Raw genomic sequence first — 15,067 nt, forward strand, 5'->3', positions numbered from 1 at the left:
GAACAAAGATCCTACCTTTAATGTTAACAGCTCAGAGTTTTAAAAGTTTATTAACTGAAACAAAAGTTGTAAATGAATTTAAAATTTGGACATGACTTAGTTGAATAAAGGAGAAAACATTCAAAAGCTTAGAGGGCTTGGAATATTTATTTATTTATTTATTTATGCTGGGGATTGAACCTAGGGTTTTGTGCATTCAAAGCAAGCACTCTACCAACTGAGCTGGAATATTAGAGCAGATATTAAGACCTATTCACACTCTGGGACATGCCTGTCATCCCAGTGACTCAGGAGGCTAAGGTAGGAAGAATACAAGTTCAAAAACAGCCTTATCAACTTAGTGAGGCCCCAAGTGGTAAAGTGCCCATGGGTTCAATCCTGGGTCCAAATAAAAAAAAGAAAAAAGAAAGACCTATTCCCCCACACCAGAAGAGGCTAGAAGAAATATCTTTTACAACTACAACAGAGGTGTCTATCCGCATATCAGATAAAGTGGACTTCAAGTCAAAGTTAATCAGAAGGGATAAAGAAGGCCATTTCAAACTGCTTAAGGGAACTATACATCAACAGGGCATATTAATATTTATGCCTCAAACAGTGGAGCAACTACATACATCAGACAAACCCTTCATAATCCCAAGAATCAAATAGATCACAACACAATAAAATTGGGTGACTTTAACACACCTCTCTCACCAATCGATAGGTTTTCAAATCAAAACTAAATAAAGGAGTGATAGAAATAAAAAATACAACTAATAACTTAGATTTAACAGGCATATTTGGAATATTTCATCCATAAATAACTGAATACACTTTCTTCTCAGCAGCAATGGATCGTTCTCTAAAATAGACCAATATGCTAGGCTACAAAGCAACTCTTAGCATATACAAAAAACTGAAATAATACCTTGCATTTTTTTCAGATTATAATAGAATAAAATTAGAAATCAATGATAAAATTTTATTTAAAAAGTAGAAGTTATCTAACGTCAGGAGACTAAATAATACACTATTAAATTACCACTGGATAGCTGAAGAAAACAGGAATGAAACAAAAAAATATTTACAGGTAAATGAGAATAGCAAGAAAATATCAAAATCTTTGGGACAGTAGGAAGGCAGATCTAAGAGGAAAGTTCATTGCATTGAACTCATTTATAAAACAAATAGAAAATCACCAAATAAATAACCTAACTTTATATCTTAATTCTCTAGAAAAAAAAGAATAAATCAACACTAAAAGCAATAGAAGACAGGAAATAATTAAAATGAGAGCTGAAATTAATGAAATTGAAACAAAAAGAAATAAGAAAAAAATACATTGGTTCTTTGAAAAAATAAATAAAATTGATAGATTCTTAGCCAATCTAATGAAGAAAAAGAGAGAGAAAACTCAAATTACTAAAATTCATGATAAAAAGGAAACATCACCAAGGACACCACTGAAATACAGATGATATCAGAAGCTACTTTAAAAATCTATACTCCAATAAAATCGAGATTCATGAAGACAAGTGCACTCATACATTACTGGTGGGACTGAAAATTGGTACAACCACTCTGGAAAGCATTGTGGAGATTGCTTAGAAAACTTGGAATAGAACCACCATTTGACCCAGTTATCCCACTCCTCCGCTTATACCCAAAGGAATTAAAATCAGCATACTATAGTGATGCAGCCACATCAATATTTATAGCAGCTCAATTCACAATAGCAAAGCTATGAAACCAGCCTACGTGCCCTTTAGCAGATGAATGGCTAAAGAAAATGTGGTATGTGTACACAATAGAATACTACTCACCTATAAAGAAGAATGAAATTATGGCATTTGCTGGTAAATCGATGGAACTGGAAAATATAAAGCTGAGTGAAAATAAGCCAGTCTCAAAAAACTAAAGAGAATATTTTCTCCAATATGTGAATGCTAACCCACAACAAGGGAAGGTGGGTAGAGGAAGAATAGAAGTTCATTGGATTAGACAAAGGGGAATGAAGGGAAGGGAGTGGGGAGGGGATAGGAAGGGCAGTAGAATTAATCATACATAATTTTCCTATTGTTGTATTTGAACCCATGACCAGGATAACTCCACATCATGTACAACCGCAAGAATACAATCTTAATTAGTATAAGTTATACCCATGTGTATATGTATAATATGCCAAAATACACTCTTTTGTCATGTATTTATAAAGAAGAACAATTTAAAAAAAACACATCTGATGACCCAGCACAAGTGATTAGTGGAGTGAGGGATGCCTATCAAGTTCTTCAAGCTCAAAGCTTAATAAGCCAGTCAGTATTTCATGATTTTAATTTCTTATTTACATAATTAAGAGGCCAGGTCCAGTCTTGTGGTTTGACACAAGGGGAGAGGAAGCATTTCCATTAGCTGTTGCTAGAGATGATAAAGGCAAATGTAATTAAAGAAGGGCTCCTGTGGTTAAAGAGGTAAGAAACAGAAACAGGTGTTGTAACTGAGATGGAGTGGCTGTGGTTGAAGTTGTCAGGGGGTAGCAAGTCACAGGGTGTCTCCAGACCTGGTGTCTCCTTTCAGGTTGCCATGGTGCCCCCTCCCCTCCTGTCTTTCTCCAAGGCCCGTCTCCTGGCTGCCTGTGGGAGAGCTATGTTCTTTCCTCAATATCATTTAAAATTAAAAATTATGAAGTTTCCAGTTCTGTTTTTCTTCAAAATTGTTTTGGCTACTTGGGGTCTTTGGAAAGGTCCATGTAAATTTTAAGATTTTATTTTCTCTTTCTGGCAAAAATGTCATTGGAATTTTTATAGAGATATAAAAATCTGTGAATCATTTTGAATAGCATAGACATTTTAACAATACCATGAAATATCTTCATTTTTGTCTTCTTTAATTTGTTTTGTAGTATGAGCATACAAGTTTTATACTACCTTGGTTAAGTTTAATCCTAAGTGAAAGAACAAACAAGGCTCGTCGTCGGAGAAAATGCCCGTTTATTGAGGAACAGCTCTGCATATTTATGGGGGGGGCGGGGGGGCGGTTTGACAGTTATGACAGTTTAACGGTCTAACGGTTTGACAGTTGGCACCAGGTGCTTTCTGATTGGTGGGTAAGGATCATGTGAGTCAGCAGGGCTCACCATTGGGCGGCTCTTCTGGGGGGATGGGGAAGTTTGTCTTGGAGCCTGGGCGACTCCCAACACTAAGTACCTTTTTTTTTTTTTAATCAAGTGGTAAATGATATTGTTTCATTCATTTCTTATTCAGATTCCCATTGTTGTGTAGAAATGCAACTAATTTTTGCATGTTGAATTTGTGTCTTGCAACTTTGTTGAATTTGTTTATCAGTTCTAACAGCTTTGGTTTTTTGTGTATGGAATCTCCAGGGTTTTCTATGTACAAGATCATGTCATTTTCAAAAGAGAAAAAAAAATAAGGAACAAGGAGTTCAAACAAGAGAATGTTAAAAATGTGGGTGGTTATGAAAGAAGGAATCAGAGAGAGAAGAAGGAAATTAAAATTGTAACAGAAATATTGAAAATATTATGAGAACTGAAAACAAATAAAATTATAGATTTAAAAGTTCTACTGAGTGCCCAAGAAAAATGAGGGAAAAATAATTAATTCACACCAAAGCATATCACTGTGAAACTTCAGAACATCAGGGGACAAAGAGAAAAATCCTCTAAGCTTCTGTTATATGGAACATTTGCAAAGTGCATTTACAAAGCATCAGTAAATTACTAATTTATCAACAGAAGCATTGGAAGCTAGAATATCTTAGAACAATGCCTCAGAAATCTTGAGATGATGTCATTTCCAAATCAGAATTCTATGCCCTACTAAACTACCAATCAAATTTGAAGAGAAGAAAAACATTTTTTAGCATTCACAGGTTCCAATTTTTAGCTGTCTGTCATGCTCTATCTTCAGGAAGATTCTGGAGGATAATGCTCACAAAAATAGCAGTGAAACTGAAAAAGAAGATGCTGTGGGATCTAGGAGACTTGGAATCTAACCAAAAAAAGAAATGAAAGATGTAACCTAAAAGAGATCTCAGGAGGCCAGATATGCTACTGGCATAGAAATTAACCAGAGATGTCTCCAAGAAAAAAAAAAAATAAGTACAGGGCACCAGTTAGAGATAAAATAGAAAACTAAAAACACCAACTTAAAAAAAAAGTAGCTTTCATTGGAATTAATTCTAGGAAAGCTGAAAGTTATACCAGAAAGTAAAAGTAAATGAAATCAGTATATTTAAGTGAAATCAATAGGTAAATTGAAAGGAATATGTAGTTGCTGAGACTACACCTTATGATAATAATAATAATAGTGACAATATAATGATATAATGGATACTGGGAACAATAGATTTGCATGTGTGGGTGCATGTGTGTCAGAACTGGGGGAGAATTAAATTTATTTTTACCATAGTAGGATTCCAATAGATTATATCATTATCTAAAACTAAAAACAAACATTATTTGGAAATATAAATGAAAACCAGGAGAAATAATTAGGAGAGTTTTCAGTAGCTATTTCTGGGGAATGCATGTCATGAGTGAGAAGCAGGAGTGCAGAGCTCAGAGGAATGTGGCTGTTTCCCTTTTAACACTTGGAATTTTTTAAATATTACTGAATAAATTTGATAGAAACTTTTCTTAAAGCCATGTAGGTAGATTTACAACCTGGCTGCACCTTCCATTATTTGTTTCTGTGTATACTTTGAGGTATATTTAGGATTGGTTCTGGATAAGATTACCTGTCAATCATGACCATTTATTATATTGTTGGCCCTGTTTGCTACATATATGTATGCAATGTCCATAGAGATGCTAACAGTGTCTCTTCAGAATGCAGTCCACCACGGGGGCACTATATTAACTAATACTTCAACTGCCCGTACTAAAAAACCAAACAATTTCCTGTAAAAAAACAAATCAATCTTTCAAATATATAAAGGAACTGCAATTGACTGCATTATTAAAAGCAACCAATTAAATTAAATAATTAAATAACCAACTAAAGAAATCAAAGCAGACTATGGTCAGAACAATGATGGGAGTGTCATAAGGTAAGGTTTATGATTATTCTAAATTTTTTCACAATGCTTGATAAAAATATGTCATATGTTTCATTATATCCAGCAGATTGTATGTCCCCTCAGTGAACAACAAAATATTAAATTTTAATAGTGAAAAATCTTTAGAACAAGACTTAAATGAACACATAAAAAGCCTATAGTATTATTTGAAATTATAATTGAAATTTAGTTCCCAGGAAAATGACCATAGAGGATTTTATGTGCAGCTTTCATATGAGGACAGAAGAAAATTTTACTGACTGTGAAGTGTAATTGGTACTTGCAGACCAACATACATGGGCTGCAAAATTGCTTCCTTGCAGTAAAGTTTGCCATCTACTGGTTATTATAAGAAGTTCTATAGTAGTGAGTTTTAAACTTTGTTCATTTCCTTCCTTCCTTCCTTCCTTCCTTCCTTCCTTCCTTCCTTCCTTCCTTCCTTCCTTCCTTCCTTCCTTCCATACTTCCTTCCTTCATTGCTTCCTTCGTTCCTTTGTTCCTTCCTTCCTTCCTATTTCCTTTTCTTTTTCAATAGTGGCAGAATCACTTAAAAAATGTCATGAGTAATCCCAGTGTATAAATTCCAAGGCAGATCTGCTCAGATTGAACCCAGGGAGGGGCCCTTGCCACAGTCAGCCTAGCCTCCTGCCTCCCCTGGAGATGCCTCCAAGAGCCCTGGGGTTTCAGAACAGAGATTTGGAAACTTCTGTACAGAAGAAATAAAAAGATTTTATGTATTTACTATAATTATTTCTGTTTCTCATTGCATATTTCTAATTCTAGAATAAAATACTTTTTGTTTGCTGAGAAGTAAAAATTAATTTGAACAGTTTTAAGGAAAATGAAGACCCAAAGAACATTAAATGTATTTCTTATCTATGTGTGTGTATATATTTAGTAATTATCTATGTATATATATATTTAGTAATGGAAAAAAAAGTCATATTGATAATTTACTTTAGTTATAAGGTAAAATATATTTATTTAGAGTGATAAATGCTTTAAGGAAAAACATTTAAATTCCTCAGAGATTGTTATCAGTAGTGTAAGAGTTATTTCTCCTTAATGGTATTAATGTATTTCTCTACAAAACAGGAAATTCTCTGATTTGAAATCATCAACCTGAAAATTTTATCCAGCAGTTTTTATTATCAGTATTTTTGTTGACTTTTCTATTAACAAATTCAGGCAGTTTTTCCAGAAAGGATAATTCAGTGGCAGGGTGAGACAGACCTGAATGGAGCCTATCTCTGCCATTCAGACTTAAAGTTTCCTCATCTGTAAAAGGAAAACAGTAGAACCTACTTCTTAGAGTTTTTAATGAAGATTAAATAACTATATTTAAATACTTGGCTGACACATATGGTAAGTTTTCATAAATGCTAACTTGTTGTTACAGAAGATGCTTAGAGATAGTTTGGGGTTCCTAATAAAAAAATAATAGATTCATACAAAAATAACAATAATAATAAAAATACCCAATTCAATAATAATTTTCATTTAAAGAGTTTTATTTTAGGAAAAACAAAACCCATAAATCTAAGGGAGGTTTACATAGAAAGTCTATCAATAGACCAATTCAATATGCCAAATGCATCCTTTCCATAGGTATCTGGGCTTGGTCAGGATCAAATAGAGTTAAAAGTGGAATAGCATTAGAATCATCTGTTCTCCGGTTTGTGTTTTCAAGAAAATCTTATCATCTAATTACAAATTTAGAATGATGTTTAAATGTTTGGCTCAGAAAAATAACTTATGAAAGCTGTGATGAGTGTAGCTGTTCTGAGAATCTACTGTTTCTTCATATTATCCTCAGCATCTATTTATGCATAAAAATGTCCCACGATTATTTCTTGAGTATGAGTTATCATAATCCTGGGTCATACCCTTATGAGGTTCCTTCATGTGTAAACTATGTACATGTATATGTACATATATGCGTATATAAGTATATAATTTTTAGTATTTGATGTTTTTTATTTTTTAATTAAATATTCTCTTTTCATCACTATGCCCAGTCTTTTCTCAGGATTTTATAACTTGATTATTCCCATATAACTCTAACCATCTCTGTCTTTGGTCTCTTCTTTATTGATAGTAACTTTAAGAATCAAATTTATCCTCACAGGAAGTAAGGGTGGATATAATTACTATTATTGCTCATATCTGGGTTAAAATAAAATTTTAATGAGCCCCATATTTAGCTTCATTGAATATTTACCAATATATACTTCCACTAGTATATACAAAATTATTTAAGTTCAGTGCTTTGAGGCATGTATTTTCCTGTATTTTTTTTTAATTCCTCAAACTACTGGGAGATGGCAGGGAGTTGGAGCACCAGTTCTTCCTATTTTCATTCTGTATTTAATACACATTTAGCTTAGTTTTACATAAACAATAATAGGAGATGACTAAATATGGCTTATGGATACAAAATTTGATATTCCTAATGATACCCAATGAATATTTTCTGATATCCTTTTATATAAATTTTTTTCATATGGAAGATATAATAAATATTTGATTATGAGCCTGTTAGAATGAAATAGATGACATAAACAATGTGATTGGAGTTGCATCAAAATATCCAGGTCGAAAAATTTCAGTTTATGAAAAATAGAAAAAGTGGTGGGTTGAATTCTGATTGTCCTGGCTCTCTGCAGAAAATGAAATTCTTTTAAGGGCTGGGCTGGGGAGGGGTGATTCAGAAGAGGCACATCTTTATTCAGGACATAGCTAAAATGGTTTGCACACGATAGGTAGTCAATAGCAATTTGTTGAATAATGAATGAATGAGCAAAACTACCTACATTCTCGTTTAAGCCTTGCTGTGAAATTCTTCCTTTGACCTCTTTGATAAAATCAAGCAGAACAAATCATCAGTTAAGGCACTTACTTTGATGTGTAGTATGATAGAATCCATGTGGATAGTTAAAAACAAGAAGGAGATGGGCTCCTAGGACCATTCCTTTACATCTAAAAACTAGATGTTCACTATCTTATATGAAGTTATTTATGTAGATATAATCTTAAAAACTAAATTGAGGCCAATTTCATTTAATAGAAAGAGAATGGTTTTATGATCAGACAGAGATTTATTTTTCATTTTGGTGACTTTAAGAAAATCATCATCACTGAGTCTCAGTTTCCTTATTTTTAAAGGAGATGATTGATAACCATATGTGTAATTTGTAAAAGTATGGATTTTGTATTCTGGGTTTTATATCCTGGCTCTGCTACTTACTAGTTCTATGAGTTTATCAAAACAAAACCTCTGATTCAGTTTCCATTTTTATAAAAATGGTACCTATGCCATAGAGTTATTATGAGGTTTAAATTAATGTACATAAAAGCCTAACAGTACTTGGCACAAAGTGGGCATTATCAGCCATTATCATTTGTGTTGCTGTTATAATTAGGAGTAAAAAAAGGTAGCATATATAAAGTTCCTTATAAAACTCAGGCATGGAGTAGTTTTTAATCAATGTTATTTGCCTTTCCTTGCCTGAGTCTAATGCACCCATATCATGTTACTCTTCTATTGACTTTCAGAGTACCATGTTCACAGTCAATGCCTTCCTTGTAAAAGCATAGTTAAATGAATAAATTCTAGAAAAAATGTGACTATATGATGGAAAAAAGATTTTTCCAGTTGCTGTAGTCCTAAGAAGTACAAGTTTATCATCAGCACAGTTTCTGAGAATCATACTTCATAATCCAGGTAGGTGCCCAACACCTTCATATTTACCACATATTCACATGCAAACTCTTTGAAGCCTGACTTCCTTACTCCACTTGAGAAGAGGTTGTGACCAAGGTTCATTGGTGTCATCTGTACCTCACTATCTCTATTCTATTATCTCCTTTTTTGAGGGCAATAACCTCACTGAGAAACTTTTCTATGAATATATTTTAAATCACCGGCATGTGATAAGCATTTTGCCAGGTTTTTTTTTTTTTTTTTTTTTTTTTTTTTGGTACTAGGATTGAACTCAGGGTCACTTGATCACATCCCAGCCCTATTTTATCTAGACACTGGGTCTCACTGAGTTGTTTAGTGTCTCATTTTTGCTGAGGCTGTCTTTGAACTTGAGATCCTCCTGTCTCAGCCTCCTAAACTACTGGGATTACAGGAGTGTGCCACCATGCCCAGCTGCCAAATACTTTTATATATAATTTCTGAGCATCAACATCATCACAAATGAAATCAAGAGGTGACTCTTCCAAAAAGTTATTTTTCTTGCAAAGCTTCCCCATGAGAATAAAAGCCTCTGGATCTTCCTTTACCCATCCTGTACACCTAAGCCAAGGTCTGCTTTGGCTGCAGTCTTGGTCTTTAGGGTAAGCGTGATGAATCAAGTGCTTCCTGCCTATGGCTGCAACCATACACACTTGTCTAGCAGAAGGTGTACAACTCTTCATCATGCAATATGACTAAATGATATAAATTATGAATGTCACTTTTTACTAAATGTCAATCATTGAAACTTTTAATAGGATCTAATTATGTTCCTTAGGCATTAAATTCATTTAAAGCTAATCAGAACTGGACTCTCTGACATTATTATAATCCATGTATATTTTAATAATGATAGGCTTTTAAATAACCCTTTTAACTTATGGGACGGGCTTTCATTTTACTAGTTCCTTTGCTTCTACTAAGCCAAGATTGAAATTCTTGTGGTAAAGATAAAAATGTCCTAAATTAAAAAAAAATAAATAAACTGTTCTCATTCATACAGACCTGGTTTTTTTTTTTTAAAAAAAATCAGCAATCAACAGCTAAAAATTCAATATCAATAATAAAGCTATAGTACAGAAATATTTAGCTATATGATACCTATGTTCTAAAAAGGATTTGAACTTTTTAATATTTTCCACTAGATTCTTATCAGTGTGCTAAGCAAACATACTATACACAATAAAGTTAAAGAAAAAACAAAATTGGTAAAATACATGAGAACAGCCCAAACTAGAGCCCTATTGTTAACCTATCATTCCATTTAATTCCTATAGAAAAAATTAATTATAGAATGATATCCATTCTATAAATATGGAATAAATTTTCAGGAATGTCAAATAACTTTACCAATTTTGTGCATCTAACTCTAGCAGATCAGGCTGCTGAGAAGACTTCAAAACATTTATTTGAAAAACAACAAGAAAGAAGATGGAATCATAAAAAGTTACACCTAAAAGTTTATATCAATCAGCAACTCTCAGTAATGTTCATATGAACCACTGAAGATCTTGTTAAAGACTTAAAAGGTCTGGGATAAGGCCTGAGATCTGGCATTTCTACTCAGCTCCTGAGTACTGCTGCGGCTCTGTGTCCAAGGGCTACACTTAATTAGCAAGCATTTATCCAGTGCTAACAGAAATATAAAGTGGGCCAACATGTAATGTTAAGTCCTCTGGTGACCACACTAAAAGGGGAAAACAAACATGCAAAGTTTATTTCACCATATTTAATTTAATCAAACATGTCTACAATATTTTCATTTCAATATGCAATCAATGTAAAAATGATTAATGAGATATTTACTTTTTAAAATTAAGTCTTTGAAATCCTGTGTATATTTTACACTTACAGCACACTCAGTTCTGACTAGCCACATTTTAAGTGCCCCAAAGCCAAATGTGACTAGCAGCTACTATATTAGACGGTGCAGCTGTTGACATCTTTGTCATGTTTTTGTACAGCCATTTAAAGCTTGGAAAAATAATGTGTGGTTATGAGTAAGATGTTAGTTTTTTTAGAATTTAATTTATATTATTTTATGACACTTTTATCCCAGTAGCCATGAATAAAGACATCTCAAATTACTTTCTGAAAGTTTAATTATGATATGTCTTTAAATGGTACACTTCCTTTGAGCCCATGAGAGGTGTACTTTTTCCATATTTTTCATTTTTGTTGATCTTATGGCCTTAGCAGCCACAGAATGTAATGTTGTTGACCCAGAATAGCAGAAGCAATTCTAAGCAGGAAGTGTGAATCAGGCAGTATAGCGATACCAGATTTCAAACAATATTACAGAGCAATAGTAACAAAAACAGCATGGTACTGGTACCAAAACAGGCGGGTGGACCAATGGTACAGAATAGAAGACACAGAGACTAATCCACAAAGTTACAACTATCTTATATTTGATAAAGGGGCTAAAAGCATGCAATGGAGGAAGGATAGCATCTTCAACAAATGGTGCTGGGAAAACTGGAAAACTATATGCAACAAAATGAAACTGAATCCCCTCCTCTCGCCATGCACAAAAGTTAACTCAAAATGGATCAAGGAGCTTGATATCAAATCAGAGACTCTGTGTCTGATAGAAGAAAAAGTTGGCTCCGATCTACATATTGTGGGGTCGGGCTCCAAATTCCTTAATAGGACACCCATAGCACAAGAGTTAATAACAAGAATCAACAAATGGGATTTACTTAAACTAAAAAGTTTTTTCTCAGCAAGAGAAACAATAAGAGAGGTAAATAGGGAGCCTACATCATGGGAACAAATTTTTACTCCTCACACTTCAGATAGAGCCCTAATATCCAGAGTTTACAAAGAACTCAAAAAATTAGACAATAAGTTAACAAATAACCCAATCAACAAATGGACCAAGGACCTGAACAGACACTTCTCAGAGGAGGACATACAATCAATCAACAAGTACATGAAAAAATGCTCACCATCTCTAGCAGTCAGAGAAATGCAAATCAAAACCACCCTAAGATACCATCTCACTCCAGTAAGATTGGCAGCCATTATGAAGTCAAACAACAACAAGTGCTGGCGAGGATGTGGGGAAAAGGGTACTCTTGTACATTGCTGGTGGGACTGCAAATTGGTGCAGCCAATTTGGAAAGCAGTATGGAGATTCCTGGGAAAGCTGGGAATGGAACCACCATTTGACCCAGCTATTGCCCTTCTCGGACTATTCCCTGAAGACCTTAAAAGAGCGTACTACAGGGATACTGCCACATCGATGTTCATAGCAGCACAATTCACAATAGCTAGACTGTGGAACCAACCCAGATGCCCTTCAATAGATGAATGGATAAAAAAAAAATGTGGCATTTATACACCATGGAGTATTATGCAGCACTAAAAAATGACAAAATCATGGAATTTGCAGGGAAATGGATGGCACTAGAGCAGATTATGCTAAGTGAAACTAGCCAATCCCTAAAAAACAAATGCCAAATGTCTTCTTTGATATAATGAGAACAACTAAGAACAGAGCAGGGAGGAAGAGCAGGAAGAAAAGATTAACATTAAACAGAGACAGGAGGTGGGAGGGAAAGGGAGAGAAAACAGATATTGCATGGAAATGGAAGGAGACCCTCATTGTTATACAAATTACATATAAGAGGTTGTGAGGGGAATGGGAAAATAAACAAGGAGAGAAATGAATTACAGTAGATGGGGTAGAGAGAGAAGATGGGAGGGGAGGGGAGGGGGGATAGTTGAGGATAGGAAAGGTAGCAGAATACAACAGTCACTAATATGGCATTATGTAAAAATGTGGATGTGTAACCGATGTGATTCTGCAATCTGAATTTGGGGTAAAAATGGGAGTTCATAACCCACTTGAATCTAATGTATGAAATATGATATGTCAAGAGCTTTGTAATGTTTTGAACAACCAATTAAAAAAGACACAGTTTAACACTTATCCATGCATTTGCTTTACAATTAGTAAATTAACTGTTCATTCAGAAACTGTACTAGGTTTTGTCAATGTACCTATACATATGACCTATGTATTTGGTTTTTATCACATACTTTGAATACTACTGTATGTCCCGAATACTGCCATAAATACATGCTGATTGTTTGCTTTGCTGATTAATTGGTTTTACCCCTGGAAGTTTGTTTTGCTCACTTTATGGCTCACTACACTTGAACAGAGAGAGAATGATGTGTTTCTGTCAGGTCACTCTAAGCTGTGGACCAAATTTGGGGGAAACCCAGGTTACTGTGGTTACTGGCTAACTTGGAAGCCACCGTGAATATATTTCATTTTCTTTTGATTCAGCTAAAAGCCCCATGGCTCTGAGCACAACAACTGTGATGCCATTGTGCCTTTGGTCTGGATAAAAATTTGAAGAGTTTATGAATGGCTCCCTGCCCAGTGTGTTCTGGCACATGCTGCTCTGAGCAGGGCCTTAGTGCACACAGACGTGCCTAGCTCATCTGCACAACCTCATAACACACATGGAGAACAGTTCTTGATCTCCCAAGGACCCATTTGGCAAACTCTACCCTAGAAGGCTATGGCAAGTGCATATGTAATGAATTCTGAGGCTTCATTGTTGAGCATGAAACACCAGGGAAATGAAAATACTGCAGCTCTGACTTAAAACTCAGAGGGTGATGCATGGCTGCAGACATCCTTCTGAGAGTTGAAAGAGACTATCTCATATTTGGAATTGGCAGTTTAACTGAATAGAAAAGCACAAAATATAAGAATAGCTGTATTGTAAAAAATGCATAAGACATCACACCTTAGATGAAATCATTCTTTTAAATATATGGCTATGCCTTTGTGGTTACAATTTAGGGAATGTTCGTGGGGAAAGAATGATGAATTCAAGCAAATGATTCATTAATTTCCAACAATAAATTGATTATATTATTCAAATTTTGTTTAATAACAATGCTTTTTCTTGATAATTTACTTTTAAAACATGTCCATATGTTATTCATCACTGTATATACCTCTGGTATCCAACCTAAGAGTTACTAGTAGTTGATAATTCATTATCGAACTGAATCAGGCAAGCTTAATACCCATTTCCCTATATTTTACTGACTCTACCACTAAAGTTAAGCCTTCCACCTTTCCTTCTCTTGAAAAATTATATACAGCCTACCACAAACTGTTTTTGTGTTATGTACATGTCCTTCATTCCCTTGATCTTTCCCTTATAAGACTCTTGAATGATGATTTTGAATGAAAATGGTCACCTTTGTTTTCTTGGATGTTGGATTTTACTATACTAACACTTTCCTTCAGAAAATTTTTACAGAACTTCCTTTTGTCATACTCAAATAGAGACTATCCCTAACTTAGAGCACACGGAATATCATAACAAAGGATAAGTCTTCAGGCCCCATTAATGGAAGCAGAAAGATCCACACCCACCAGGGACCTCCACAGGTGTAGTCAGTGTGTAATGATTTCACTAAAAAAAGCCTAGTTTTTGATCTAATGGGAGAGATAATAAATTCTCTAATGAGGAAAATTCATGGTTTCCCACATTTTTGGTGAATTCTGTGAATGATATGGCTTTGAGACTATTTCGGTTTCATTGCAGAATTAAACTAAGGATGCTATCAATTATTTCCAGAAGTGAAGAAACCTAAGATCCTAGCAGCTCTAGCCAGGGCTTTATAAAATAATTAACATCTTAATCTTTATAAAGTAAAAGCAATATTTTAAAGGCTTCCATCAAATTAGCCAACTAATATTTATTCTCCCAAAGGATGCTAATCCTGTGGTAGAAAAGGGTTAAGAGACCCAGAAAGAATCTATTTACCTTAGGTGTATTTCTAAAGCACCGTATCATGTTGTTATAGAAACCACTTGCGGCTGAAAATCTCCCATCATGATTATTGCTATAGTAACCACCACAAGACAAGAAGCTAGGTTTTCATCCATTTGCCATCATCCCCCTTCCCAAGATAATTTTACTTCTGAATGCTCTATGTTGATGGAAACAAAGAGAAAAAAAAGAGTAAATAAATTACAGGAGAAGAAAATAAGAGAGAAAAATGTGAGCCTGGATAAATAGATCCATGGTATTTTGTCTCAATTTTTTAGAGGAAAGAAATTGTAATGAGGTAACCAAACCAGCTTTTAAATTATTAAACAGATCTCTTTTGTCCATCAGTTTATAGTATTAAAAATTAGTTACGAAAATATTCTCATATTTTGAAGCCATCATTGGACATTTTGGAGTATTTTCCAACAATATACCTTTGTCTCATATTATTTCT

Source organism: Urocitellus parryii, chromosome 9 (assembly GCF_045843805.1).
Source record: "Urocitellus parryii isolate mUroPar1 chromosome 9, mUroPar1.hap1, whole genome shotgun sequence".
Classification (NCBI taxonomy): Eukaryota; Metazoa; Chordata; class Mammalia; order Rodentia; family Sciuridae; genus Urocitellus; species Urocitellus parryii.